This window comes from Trematomus bernacchii, unplaced genomic scaffold, assembly GCF_902827165.1.
Source record: "Trematomus bernacchii unplaced genomic scaffold, fTreBer1.1, whole genome shotgun sequence".
Lineage (NCBI taxonomy): Eukaryota > Metazoa > Chordata > Actinopteri > Perciformes > Nototheniidae > Trematomus > Trematomus bernacchii.
Window position 1 is genome coordinate 2747950 of NW_022987409.1, and position 16102 is coordinate 2764051.

General features: G+C 39.9%; 1 protein-coding gene across 1 annotated transcript in view; it reads right to left on the reverse strand.

Annotated features, from left to right (window-relative positions):
• Positions 1-16102, reverse strand: part of dlg3 (discs, large homolog 3 (Drosophila)) — a 73557-nt gene that overhangs the window by 31976 nt on the left and 25479 nt on the right.

Here is a 16102-nt window from a genome sequence, read left to right on the forward strand (position 1 = left end):
TTATTGATTAGATACCCGACAGAGGCTTATTCAACAACAATTTTGACATTATGTGATAATCCATTAGTTATTTAAGCCATTTATCAGGCAAACAAATATGTTAATGATCAACATATTGTAGATTAAATACTGTTTCTGTTTGGAACATTGGCTGGACAAACTAAACCATTTTCGCTGGAAATTATTCACTATTCTCTGTTTTCTCATTTGTAGCCTAACCAGTTAACACATAATCATCAAGCATTAAATGCATACGAATTGTTTTTTCAGTAAAAATATAAAGATACAATAATAATCAATGCATCCAATAAATGAAAAATGCTAAACATGGTGTTTTAACTTCTGAAATGTAAAGATTTGTTATGTTCTCAATGTTATATCGTTGCAAATTAAACATGATTTTTGAATGTTGGTTCAAAAACGACAACATCATAATGATTTTTGTGAAAGTGTGTTCTATTGTGTTTCAGTAAAAGTTTAAATAAACGTTTTCTTGTCCTTTTTGCTATTGTTAATGACCCCCCTCTTTGGCACTTTTTTTAAAATGGAAAACACTAAATACTCTTTCTTTTTGTTATTCTTTGGGTCCCTGAAAAGAATAAAATGCTGATGACCTATTAGCAATATTGATGTGCAACATTATCAGCTTCTTAAAATCCAGTTGAACCCAACGACAAGTGCTGCATATTAAGTTTCACAGTTCAATTAACTCTCCAGCTCTGCTCCATTGTGCCACCTGGTGTCTCTTTTTTCAGTTTGAGGCCAGAAGAAGAAGAAGAAGCGGAGGAGCTGCCAGAGTGGAAACAGAGAGTGAAGAGGAGACGCTGGGTGGTTTAGGAGCAGCTTGATGGCCATCTTCTAGTTCAGCACACTGGCTGTCTACTTTTTATTGATTTGATTGAGCTGCGTGGGTGAGGGGATGCTGACGGCGCTGCTTGGGGATCTTACACTTCCTCAGGTCAGACACTGAAGAGAAAATCACTAGCTGCCTATCTTACCCATACCCTCCCTCACCTCCCCTAATCTCACCCTCTCAGCTCTGTCTTAATAAATGCAGATACTGTGTCCAAGCAGCTGATTGTGATCGTCCTCCTGATTCATCACACACTGGAAACCACTTATTAACTGTGCTGTTCTGCCATTTACTGTCTGCAATTATATCTGTAAAGAGTTGACAGTGGCACGTATACAATATTATATATACGCAGATGTAGAGCTAGCCAAAAATGTATATTTTGACACATATACTGTGTAAGATTCAATATTATGTGGGATTCAGTTATGGGAATTTCACAATATATGTTAGATTTTATGAGCATAAAAGCTTCATTATAACTTGGTGTAAGAAGGTATGTGTTCTATCTCAATATAATAAAGAAAGAATTAAGGTGCTTGATCACATGCAGATCATTTGAAAGTGTTTCTTAAGCTCAATGAACCACACCTTATATTGTTTTATAATGACATTATGGTATTTGTTTTAAAATATCACAAAAATTACATTTATTGTATAGTGAGCACTATAGACATAATACTCTATAATCATATTCATAATTTCATATTGTGATACTGATATCCTTTTTTTTTATTAATTCAAATACCGTTTGTGGTTCAAATAAAATTGATGAAATGTAATGGCTTTTTTTGGGCAAATACAGCAAATTAAACACCTGCAAAATCAAGCTATTTTCTTACATTGATCATATAAAAATCCTGCTCAGTAAACAGCGTATTTTACTGAATCCTAAGATATTAAATGAATATCTTATCACATCTAAGATTATACTACCTGAGCAGTATTTAAAAAGCACTTTCCAATCATGTTGCACGAGACTGCAACACAAGACAGATCTTGAAACACGCTCTACAAAAGATCTGATCCTTTGATCAATGTCACTCATCACCTCACAAGCTGTGTGCAGGTGTCAATTCATTTCTCCTATTCTTCACACTTCTCATTGAGTGAGTTCCCTGGTAATGAAGGTTGCTCTCCAGATAAATGGGAGCTCCAGATTTGACCCGCTCCACTCGTGGTGATGTGCTATGACTCTGGACAGCTGTCCCCCCCCCCCCCCTCCTCCCAGTCAGCACAATCAGCCCTCCGTTGTAATCTGCATAAGGACTAACAGATGCTTATGTCTCTGTGCTTGTGTTGCACATTTCTCATGAATGCTTTGCGCTTTTTTTTTTTGTTCACCTTCTTCATCTTAGACCCCTCCGCATTACATATGCCCTAAATCCTGTCGAGGGTTTAATAGTAGAAACATCTGTATTATGAGTGTGAGGTCCAAAGCAGCCATTTTAGTGACTGTCTATTGTGGATACAAACCAAAGCAAATACAGCTAAATATGATGAAACACAGCCTGAGGGCCACACAGGGGAATACATCGGCTACTACTGTCCCTCGGTGACGGACAGACAAAGCTACTGAATCCGCCTCTGAGACCACATATGACAAAACACACCTGTTACAGTATAATGCCAGCAGCGCTTAACATAAGTATCATGGTGGACCAATGCGGCCCAATGGGATCACTGAACCTACGAGTCCATCTGAAATACAATAAACCCATCAGTCGGAGAAAACAGCAGTATTATCCCGTCCTGGGATTGCTGTGTAATCCCTCTATCTGAATCTCGCATAACAAGCAAACAGGAAGGAATAATGGAAGATAATCTCAACATAAGTAATCTCAACATGAGTTTGTTTAACATTTTGTAATTTACTCAGGTAACTCGGATTAAGATGGATTAACCCTCCCTCCTTGGGATTGTTGGTAGCCTGCTTTTACCTCGACGCTAACCTGCTGCCCAGAGGAGACGGCCTATTAAAAATGTGACCACGATGGATGTTTATGATGTAAACCTGCACTAGGATCTGTCTGTGCTATGGCAAGTCCTTGGAGTGTGTGCAAGCGACCAGCTTTAACGTAAATGTGTATGTTGGTTGTAGATCACAGCAGTGAAGACAAAAGAAGACTCTTATAGATTGTTGTCAACCCATAGGGGGGATGGGAATGTCTGTCAGTGTGTTGCAGGTGAATGTGGGTCAGATAACTTGAGAGATGTAATAGGTGAAGCAGGAGAAATGTTACAGATGTGGTTCAGTGCCAGAACTGCAGATTTGAGCCTGGAGGATTGAGTCAGACTTAAGTTAAAAAAAATAAGATTTAAGAGCCACACAGCGGGAAATTGAAATCATTATGCCTCTGTATTGAAAGGCTAAAGATCTCTCTCTCTGCTGAGTAAACACATCATCATCAGCTTTCACAGGAATCAGACACCTGCAAGACTTGATAGTTGCCTATAAAGATGTGTCAATGACTTTGACTAGCCCTTGAGACCTGAGATTGGGTCAATACAGGCTCATTTACACCTAGTGATAACATATGATCTGTGTTTGGTGTACCAGATCAAAGAAAGCAATTCAATAGACCGGCGTCACCGAGTTTCATCACTTTAGAAGAAGGAAGACTTGTTAGACATTGTTAATACTTGTAGCTTTCATCTGATTTGCCTAAAGCAGGGACAGGAGTAGTGAGGTGACCTTTCAACATTTGTTTTTGTATTTGTGGTCACGCTGAATGGATGTATTTCAAACTGGCTGGGATCCGAGCACAATGCAAGCTAGTCGAACTGATCCCACAATGCTTTCTGCAAACACTGACACCCTACTATAACAGATGTCTGTCCTTATCCAAATACAGATCGCATGTCAATGCCAGGTTTAAATGGGGTTATAAAGAGACTTGCCCTAAAATATTTGAAAGCAGCTATGCTAATTTGTCGTAGATGGATATGGCAGGCATATGAACACCATAAAACCCTTATATTTCCATTTAATTCAATCCCTAATGGCTGTTTGCAGTTGTTGTTATTAACTTCTGAACCACCTGCAATGCAGCGTTCAGGGTTATACAGGAGCTTTTGCACTATATTGACCCCTGTACATGTAGGCTGAGACATGGGAGCAAGTGAGCATACTGGAAACAAAGACCTCATGTACACACAATGAGTCCAGACTGCTTTCCCAGCATGAGACCATTACAACAAGTCCCAACTGACCACCAGGAGTGAAGAAAATTCACTGAAGTGCTTTTTTTCTTTTCTTTCACTCCCTCGTCTCATCCACCCATCTGTTCATAATAGCTTCGTATTCGTCAATCTATCATCTTGCTCTTCTGTCAGTTGAGATGGTGTGTGTCTGTCTCTTGTCTCTCAGCATCACGGTGGATGTGTATCACGTCCCGATGGCATTGCACCACTTGGCTGCAGACCCTCGGGACAGTAAAGCCACACAGACTCCCACTGAAGCTTGGCAAGTGCAGGGCACAGGCTTCGTCCAAATTGTTAAATAATCAATGTGTTCCCATGGTAACCAGTGCTTGCTCGGTATTGGCCGGGAAGCCCGCTTAGCCACCTCCCCCCTGCTTCACCTCTCAGGGCTCTCACTGCAGTTTATGCAGCTCTGTGCTCACACATGCCTGGCCATGGGCTGGATGTGCCTGGATGCCTTCAGAGCTGCCTCAACACAACACACACACACACACACACACACACACACACACACACACACACACACACACACACACACACACACACACACACACACACACACACACACACACACACACACACACACACACACACACACACACACACACACACACACACACACAACACACACACACACACCACACACAACACACACACACACACACACACACACACACACACACACACACTACACACACACACACACACACACACACACACACACACAACACACACACACACACACACACACAACACCACACACACACACACACACACACACACACACACACACACACACACACACACACACACACACACACAACACCACACACAACACACACACACACAAATCCATGCGTCACAAGTTAAATGTAGAAAAGCTGTGTTCAAAAATAATGTTGTGGCTGCAGTGGAGTCAGGATGAGCGATTTGAATATATACCAAACAGCTCTATTTGATCTATTTCACATGCAAATCAATCAGCTGATACTGTATTTAATAGCTGATGGTTTGTCAGGCAGATTTACTGTACATCATCTAGGTAAAATTGAAAATGAGAGTTAGATGAGAAGGAGGATAGTGCTCATATCTGATAAATAAGGCCTCCAGCCGTTGGCTAAATAAGCTAAGAATCATAATTGTATTGAGGGCGTAAAACCTAGCTTGGCTCAGTCTGAATATAGCAAATCCACCTACCAGAATCTGTATAGCTCACAAATGAACACTCTATATTTTCATTTTTTGATTGATATTTTTTTTAAAACAGCATAGAAAAAGAAGCTACAGTAGAATTATGTTTCCATTGGACAGAGTCAGCTGTTTCCCCTTGTTCCAGTCTTTATGCTAAGCTAGCTGGCAGCTGGGAGTAGCTTGGTATTTACTGTACAGACATGTGATTGCTATCAATTTCCTGATCTAAGTCTGAGCAAAAAAAGCAAATAAGTAATTGTTTTAATTCAAATGCCAATACAAGATAGAGGGCTGACTAAGCTTGCCTGTCTTTATGTATGTTACTATTGATATCATGCACTAAACAAATGGCAAGACACCAGTGCAAACTATGCAACAATTGCTCATAAAAGCAACTACTTACTTATACATAAAACATCATTTCAAATGATTGATCTAATTTTAAAAGCACGATGTGCACACACGCTGTTTATGACAATAATGTCCCGCCCTAGGAACCCTTTCATTCTTCTTCACCTGTTGTCAGCATTACTTGTTTTTTCAAAAGCCTCCAAGTCATTGCAGGTAGAACGGAGGGGAAGAACAAGAGGGTTCAGCATGTGCACAGCGACGGCATGCTGACAGAGCAATAACACACACACACCCCCCCCCCCCCTTCCACCGTAGCAAACATTTCCACATCAGTTCCTCTCTGGCCAGGCTCACCGACATGGCAGCTCAGTCTCCAGTGGTGACATCGCAGTGAAATATGACAGTCAGCCTCGCTCAGATGATACACGCAGTTAGTCAAATGATACAGCCAATGCTGAAGGAAGCTCTTCCTGGGTCTTGAGTCAGAGCTAACAGCAGATTCATGTAGGAGAACAAGGCGTGCCTGTGTTATCTAAAAATGTAATGTTCCTTTGTTTCGTGGTGCCTTTAGCAGTACTGCGTTTATGTTTTCCCGCAGAATGTGGGATGAGAGACGCAGTCAGTGGTGCTGCTCTGATCCCCCGGCTCTCATTGGCCTCTCGTAGGCCACGCTGCAGTCCAATCAATACCTACTCAATTACCATGCACCCAACATCTCATTCACGCTGTGGCCCCGGTGCCGGAGGGAAGAGGGAAGGAGAGAAGCAAGGTGAGAGACAAAGTGACGGATGAACGGAGCTGAGAAGGATGAACACATGACAGCGAGAGATGTCTTACTCGCGGACGCCCGTCGAAACTCAACGTTGCCTTCTTTGTCAGGGAGAAAGGCGGAATAACGAGATGTAGTAAAGAAAACCCCATAGCGGTAAAGGTCAACCGCTTCTTCTCTCCTGCTACAACGCCAGCTGAATTCAGGCATTTATTTCAATAAGGCAGCCACAAGGAAATTAATTAGTTCACCCATAAAATGGCCCCATTAAAGCTCAACGTTTTCTGATTTGATGGCTTTGATTGAGCATTGTGACTGTGTTGCACCCCTCCCAACACGCACCACAGACGCACATTCGTGAAACCATAATTAATAGCCCGTCACAGCTGTCAGCAGCGCTCCCTCCTCATCTTTATGTAATATTACAAAAGCATGCTCTGGCTTACCTCTCTGTCATGCTGAGCAGCTCCAAATGAGAGCTGGCTAGTTTGACCTTCACAAGTGCAGCCACAGAGGGAAAAGTACTTAGTGTAATGAATATTCATAACAGTGTTGCTGGAGAAGGCCTTCTACAAGTCTGCTGACAATTGATCAGGTTTGAACATGGCAGTGTGTGTACATGTGTGTGATTCATCTATGATGTACGTACAGTATCTGCGATGGGGTACTAAATAACATTCCCCCAAAAAACGATTGAATACCATGTTCAGCATAATTCTTCGTTATGGAGTAGTGCTCATGTATGTAAAGCGACACTGTGAGTGATGTCTCAGTGTTATTTCTCTGATTGAGTCATCCCTGCCTTTCCAATGTAGCTGCTAATGAGTGGGCGACAGAACTACAATGATTCCCTCGTCATCGATCATGACAACTCTTTTTCTCTACTGTATAATTGAAACCCGTTGCTGGTCTCACATCACCCAGTTAACCAGGAGGCTCAATCACAATGTAAAAGCCGTAGTGAAAAGGTACCCATTGTTCTGTGACGATGCTCCGTAGTGAAGAAAGCCTGACATGTGTGAGTGTCATCAGTATGCTTCACATAATCCCGCCCCCACTGCTTCCTCTACATCAGAGGTCACTGCAGCATGTTACCTCACAGCTCTTGACTAGTTGCTACCCCTTGTTGCTAAGCTGAGAGAGCTGCTAAGCTTGTTCCTCTCTGGTGTTTTGGATCCTGCGCTGAGTACCGGTGACAGCGCACAACCACACACAACTGTGAGTGCTGCCATTTTGATGCTTTCACCACTGTCACGTCGCCTCAGCAAAGGGTGTACAGTATTATTCGGCTGCTGTGGTGTTAATATGGAGAAAGTGAGTGCTTTAAATGTATCATTTAAATTCATCTTAATGTTTCAGTGTGTGTGTTGTCTGTGAGACGGGGTGAAGATGCTGATGGTGTTGCTGAGGTAGCAGTCTTCATTTGACATGACTAGGTGAGACATGTCACTGTCCAACCAGCAACTAACAGGTTACAAACGCATCCAGCATCCAATTTATCTATCAACACACTACACTGCATCAACAACACCGCAACAAAGCAAACATTGCTGTATTAAAATAATATTTGGACATTATGGATCACAATGTTTTAGGGAGTTAGTTTGGACGAATCATGGCCGGCAGACATTTACCTTAGCTTAGCATAAAGACTGCAAACAAGTGGAAACAGCTAGCCTGGCTTTGTACAAAATAGACCATTCATTCAGTGCCTTGTAACCTGTAATTGTAACAAAAAATACATGATGTTATGATCAATTTGTTTTAGAAATGCTGGTATATGCAGATTTGATTGGTGAACAGAGGATGGCTGATTCCAATTATTTCCAGTGTTTGTGCTAAGCTAAGCTAAACTAAGCTAAACATAATTATGTTACCGTGGCTTCATATTTACTGGTATCAATCTTCTTTTCTAGCTACTGAATGTCCCAGAAAGCAAATTTCACAAAATAACGAACTATTCCTTTAAAAAGCCGTTAAGCTGCCTCCGTCCATCTTAACGCTATCTTTGCATCCTCATTTTGCCTTGCCAACTACAGAAGCTCTCAGAAAAGCACCTCAATGCAGCTAAAAGGGATGCACATAAAAATTAACAAGCTGAAACAATTTACTACCAGAAAACGCACCTGATGGTACATGATGCTCTGTACAAAGAGAGCTCTCTTCTCTGATTCACTCTGCTCTGATTCACTTTTGTCACCTTCAATTCTCTCATTTCTTTCCTGAGCACCCCAGAACACAATCTTCTGAGCTGCAATTAGTCCTTTCCAATTTTAGACTTTTTGCGATTCTTTTAATTGGGAACATTGGACTGTGATTCTACTTCATGAACCCTACGATGTAACAAACACTCTGCCCTGAGGCCACAATGGTCCTTACATGCATCTGATGCAAAAACATGAGGAGATTTTCCTCTCATTTGCTTTTACTGCAAACACAACGGTTCACTCACTCGTTGAATTTTCTTTTCTTTAAATGTGTGTAATATTTGAGACTAGAATAAATGGAAACTAAGGTTCCTCAGCTGATATTGGTTCACAAATGAAAATCATGAGCCAGTAATAAAACTATCTGACAGCAAAAACAGAGCACTTAAAGCATCACTGTAAAAATTATATTGTGAAAATAACAACTAGGCTAACTTACACATGACATATAGCCCAATGAAAACCATTCGTCCCCTCCTCCCAGGGGGCTCAGTCGGTCTCTACATACAACAGAAGAGACCATCCTGTCATGGTTAAGATTTCACACTGTTCTATAAGCTCCACTCGTGAACGCCCACACATTCCCATATCTCCATTCACTACCCTTGCCTGAGTTTTGGCTCACAATAAGTGTAGGTGTTAAAAGTGATGAAGAATTACAGTAAGTAGGACAACGGGCGAGGCAACAGAAACAAGAGCCGTGCCTCTAGTTTCCCTGTTATAGTTATGAATATATGAGCACATTTATCCATATGCTGAAGTATTTAGCGCCAAACAGCAAAGGGAAAAAAAACGGGGCATTGTTTTTAAACGTTTGTAGCACTTTGGCGATTGCCAAATCAATCTGCCTCCTGTTGAGGGTCCAGATTTGCCCTTCTTCTCCACCCACCTCGGGTTGTGTTCAGGCACGACGGGCATGACACACTGTCCCCTAAAGAACGAGTCTCAGCCAACATTATAGTAGCTGCGTTATTGGACATAAAAAAGGGCACAAGCACTGATCTGAAAACACACTAATCGTTGAGGCTAAGCACTTTTCACAGGAGTCTATGTGATGAGGAACTTGACACCAGCTGGCTGTCAAAACAAGACAAACCTGCTGTGTTGGACAGAATACGCGGTCAAAATGTATGGACTGCAGCCATAAAAACAAACCGTAATTAGAGTAAGTAATACTATTTCCAGTTTCAGATTTCAATTTAAAATGCACATTTTGTTAACCTGGAATTCCTACCAGAAACTGAAACATAAATGTTGGTCCTGATAGAGTTGAAGTGCTTAAACAATAAGTTAATTACTCAATACGTTGATTATAATGAAAATGATAAGCAACAACTTTGATAATCCCTTAACAACTTACTGATTATTCAGAGAAATAATTTACATTATATTTTTACTATCATTTAGTCAAATTGTTTTACAGGATAAAAAGAGAAAATAAAAATGTACCATATTTTCTCAAACACAACAGATGCTTAGACAAGGCATGTCAAATATTTACATAAAAAATACTGCATTATGGTATTTGCATCAACCTAAAGAAATACCTTACTTCTGATTAATCAAATAAATCTACCTTGAACCTGTTTACACTAAACTATACTGTGGTCAAAACAAAAGGCCTATTTTCTTTAACCTCGTAAGATGTCTGTTCAAACTAAACCACAATTTTCCTTAAATTCTAGATGCATGGGCTGATGTTGCATCATTCCTCTCTTTCAGACCTCCCCCTCCCCTCCCCTCCCCTCCCCTCCCTCAGTCCTGCCTGTTGAGATATTCTAGTGAGCATATGCAGGGCTTGGATTTGGCTGATTACATAATTGGAAATTTTAATGGTGAATATTAATCCACAATGGCCCATATTGGGTTTTATAAGCAGGCTGATCAGGATCTGCAGGCTCTCAGTAAGCAGCGGCCGTCTACAGACAATGAAGCGCTGGAAGAGCTCTTTATATTACACAAGTGGCATGGCTGACACAGCAGAGCACCACTACACTGTTCAATAACGCTGCGCACCACATACCCACAGCACATTTTAGATGGTGTCGTCATATAGGAATTCATTACACTTCATATAAATAGATGGTTCCTTTACTTTTCTCGTGTGTCAATGCGGCAATCAAAAAAAAAGCTCTTGGAAATCCGTAAGGCTCCGGTCGGCTGCGTATCAGCGGTGCAGTCTGTGGGTAATTAGCTAGCTGAGCAGCAAAGCTACTGTGCAGCTCTGACTGAGCTGCACCATGGCAACACACAGGGCTGTGTCTGAGCACATGCTGCCCCCCCCCCCCCCCCCCCCCCCTTCCTTACTGGCATCTAGCCCTCTCATCCCTTTCTTTATGCCACGCCTGTCATATCTTCACCTCTTTCTCCCCCTTGCCATCTCTCCCTTTCTGCCACCCTAACCCCCCCTGCATCCCCTCCTCTGTTGCATCATCACAGCCCAAACTGACAGCAGTAAAGACACTCACTGCTTCACATTTTGAGGAGCGCTCCACGTTGCTGCTTTTCTCAACACAGGACTGAACATTGCTATGACATATGGCAATCGATATCAATTTGAATTTAAGAAACAGACGGGTGTGTTATATAATGCATCTGTTACCTCTCCACAGCCGATGCAAAATGGAAAGAACGGACAATCTGCAAACTGTATTCCTTACTGTTTGCCCAGATAATGCCCACTCTTAAATAGCTAAATATGAAGCTAAAGGCACTAAAAGATCCACTTAGCTTAAAGACTTGAAACAGCTTGCCAAGCCTAGCACTGTACACAAAAAAACGAAAAACCATCAGCAATCCATCACAGATTAAACAAGCTTATTATATATATACGATATATTGTTTTTATTATTTGGGTTATGTTTAGGTTAGCACTTGGTTAAGGGTAGGAAAATAATTTGAACTAAAATGGCAATGTTTTCTTAACCCAAAACAGCTGTTTCCAGTTGCCTAAACATTACAATAGGTGGGCTGCAGAACACACATTCTGGGAAAAGTCAAAGTATGCTCAATGTTTATCCTAAATTCTCTCTTAGACCTTTGTGTGTAGGAGATTACATTTCCCGGATTGGAAATAACAACCAAAAGTTTAAAAAAAAGAAGCTCCGAAGCATTTAGCAATTTGCACAAATAAATACTGTAGTAAGTACATTAACCTTTACTTCTGTGAGGATGCTGCATCTATTCCTTCACTAAAGACTTATCCTGGGTATCAGATTGGAAAAGTTCTCAAGCTCATAAACTGTGCAATACAACTGACTATATTATCTGTCTTCAATATATCGATACAATTCGGTCCTATGGATGGTCAGATCTCTTAATAGCACAATGGCATCTGACATCTTGCAGCTTTAAAAGATTTGTATTTGCTGAGGCAGACATGCCATTGGCATTTCACAATAACGTGTGCTGATTTATTACTGGCTTCAATGGAAAGCACATCAGAACATACGCACATATACTCAATAAACATTTAGGCACATTTTAATTGTAAAGGGCCCAACGCAAAATTCCTATTTGAGAGTATTAATATCAAAATTGACAGTGATATATAGTGTGTATCTATATTAAAGGCTAACACTTCATACATTAAAAGATTCTCAGAAGAGATCATTATAATGCAGATCCACATAATTATACATTCAACAAAACATCCACCATAAATGCACGAGATGTGAATGGGCTGTGGATTACTTTATAGTATCAGCCTTCATTTAGTGATAAAACAAACTCAATTATGCAAAACATTTTACACTGCGAGCCGAGACAATCACAAAAGCCAACACATAACGCTGATACACTAAAACATAAAGATAATCAGCCATGAATGAAGCTGTTACTGTACAGAGTCAGAATATGGCTGCCAGCGGAGAGGTTGGACCACTGCCTGCTAAACAAATGCTGTGTCGCACTGAAACTTTTCTCATAACATGTTTATACAGCAAACTGCATTTACTTTGACCCTCAATACTGCAGACATGGATATGTATTGTTCAAATTGTTGTCATTGTAGGTAGGAATCAGGCTTGGTAGGATCAAATGAACATGGAAACTAGTGTTTTGAGTTGATTTGGAGCTCTTCGGATAAACGATGAAGCTAACCAGGAAAATTGCAGACTAAATAAGTCACCAGAAATAAACTTTACACATGTTTAATTTCCTCTAATGGATAATGCTTGTATTGAACTGAACTTGTACAGCAACAATGTACTAAAACCATCTGTGTTTGTTTGATTGTCAGCTAAGATTGCCAATCACACTCAGCCGAGATGGTCACTGCTTTCAAAACCACTGGCCAGATTGCAGAAAACCATAAACACACATTTCTGCCATGAAATATCCATTCAAAACGTGATAGGTGACTTTACACACAACATAGAAATATTGCTCCGTGGTTTAAGGGACATAAAACCATTTAAAATTGTAATCTACAAACACAAGTAAAGGGGATGATCTGAAGAAGAATTTGGATTTGGCTTGAAATGTTGTGTTAAAATATAACACAAAATGCACAGACACAAACAAAAAGTAATAAATCCATAAAAGCAATTTCAAGGCAGAGATGACCTATCAACAGTGTAATAAGATGTATGATATTAAGCTGGGATTGCTTGTATTGTTTATATCTGTGACAGGGTGAGGGCATGCTCTCTCTTTATCTCTCTCTCTCTCTGAGCTTCAGATGTGTGTTTCTGCTTTCCAAACACAGCGCGTAGATGACGTGGATTCTCACTAATAGCAAATAATGACTGTTAATGTCATAATGAGCAGAGGGACATGTTAAAGGATCATCTGTGGTTCTGTGGACTCACAACAGACGTATGTCTGGAAAATGTTTGCTGTCCTCTCTCCTTGTCAACTCAGTGGGGGGGAAACAGGAAGTCCAAGTGAGCCAAACATATGCTGTCTCAATATACTGTGAAAATCTATACTGTTCAAATTACAAGAAGCTACAAATACAATGCCTTTTATAGGTTCGAGTGGTGGAAGAAAATGATTGATTTTAACATCAAATAAAAGACTTTTAAAATATTTGTATTAACAGATAACTGCTCAAAATAGTTGATACTTTATTCCAAATATATATAGAACTACATGCTAATCCATGACGGTAACCACAAACTAGCAGTGGTTTTATAGGAGATGTTTAATATAATAACGTCAAGCTTATCTACAGCTATATTTGTTATTGTTTTTCCTGAGAATATCTTAAAACAAGACACAATGAATGCCATCTATCCAGCTCATGTACAGTATGTACAAATCAGTACATAGATTTGACAGAATTCGAAAGGATTGTTGAAATGAACTTATACTGACCAAACTGGATCATCAATCAAAACAAGACTGAACAAGCTGTTGATGTGTGCATCTTTGTTTTCACTAAATATTAAAAAATGTATTTGATAATCTGAGTAAAAAAAGAAAGACTCCCAACAACCCCCAGCATATCTAAATTAATCTGTAATCAAACAATCCTCAGTAGTTTCAAAAAAAGCTTTGAATTGAAGATATAGTTGGCTATACATTGAACATGTGATATGAGCTTTCCAAAGGTTGATGGTTAAGAATTAGACAAGATTTTGGCATGTATTTTCCATTACATATTAATTGAAATGATCTTTAAATCAAATATGCACCAGGGAACGTTCTTCTGTCTTATGACAAAGCTCCGTTAGCTTTAAACAATGTGTAATAAGGTATTCATCCTGAAGCACAGGTCTGCTGCAGCATCCTCTCTGAATACTGTTCTGCACCCGAAAATGAAGCTTTTGATATGTACTATGTATGAAAAAAGAAAGAGCGGAGGAGTAGAAGGGCAGTGGAAGACAGGAGGGGGATGATAGAAATGAAGAACGCTGAAAAACAACACACACACATACGCACACACACAAAATGAGAGGCCAGACCAAATGGCTGAAGGGCTGCTTGGATAATGCATTAGACAGAGATGGCACTCAGAGCAGCTACACATGGTAAGAAATGCACTGCTTCGCCAAATGTCCCCCGCGCACGCACACACACACACACACACACACACACACACACACACACACACACACACACACACACACACACACACACACACACACACACACACACACACACACACACACACACACACACACACACACACACACACACACACACACACACACACACACACACACACACCACACACACACACACACACACACACACACACACACACCACACACACACACACCACACACACACACACACACACACACACCACACACACACACACACACACACACACACCACACACACACACACACACACACACACACACACACACTCCCAGAAAATGGAAGAAAGAACAACCATTCCGTTTTTTGTGTACAGATTAAAAAAATTCAATGTTGTTTTTCTAATTTCAGCTAACACTAATTCCCCGTACATCTTGGTGTATGGCAGGATTTGTTTCCACCTGTGCTTTAACTGTCAATGCTATAATTAATGAAAAATGAGACTGTTTACTGTGAACATTGAAAATCTGAAGGGCTTTTCAACCATCAAATAAATCCATCAATCAATTCATTTATGTCATGTATACATGCAGGCTAAGAGAGTAAAATTGTGTGTGTAATTAAAATAATGGTTTCACCTTAGTGTAGCGAACAAGTAGTTATGACAATAATACCATACCATATGTTTGTTTTTAGAATAACGAGATTTAGCTGTTGAAAATACTCTTTGACCAAACCAGGGCTGAATATTGAACCTCAATACTTTTTTGGTATTGACAGAAATATATCTGAAGCACTAAACATCAAAAATGGTCCAATAGCGAACCTCAAATTCATAAAATCCCTGGTCCGGTTTGTAGTGATAGTTGCCTTTTTCTTTTAATGTTCCTGATTTGGATAAAAGTTTGGCTACTCTTTTTTTATAAATGAAATAAGGGTGAAAATATATTGAGTATGGGTGATATGGCTCTGATAGATGACATGTCTCAATCAGTATAATGTACATTTCAATATTTCTCCAAATAAATGCTTTTTTGAATTATGCATTCAAATCTATGTCATCTCTTATCAAGCCATGGTTAATTATAGAATTCAACTTCCTGCAGATGTAAAAGCCTACAGAACGCTCTTAATGTGAAACATCTGAACAGGAAGTGTTTCATTCACAGAATCTTTAAAGGCATTTCAAAACTGCAAAGTGGAAGTGATTGGAAGTAATTAGTGAAATATAACAGTATTTCTGTAAGATATGAAGGGTGAGTGCGACATGTTTATTTTTTTGTACAGATGGAATTAGTGCTGTGGAAATCTACGTAATGCTGAACAGGAAGAGATGGAGGAAGCTTTAAATCTGTAGGTATGTATAAACAAATCAATTGCATACTTCTCAATCATCACTGATATTAAATGAGTTTGTTGAAATATTTATAATACGAATTAATAATGAAGTTATTTGTATTAATAATTCAGCAGTTGGCTCCTGTTTCTATGGTACTGTAACTACTAAGAGTTTGTGTACCTTATTGTTAAGTGTTCC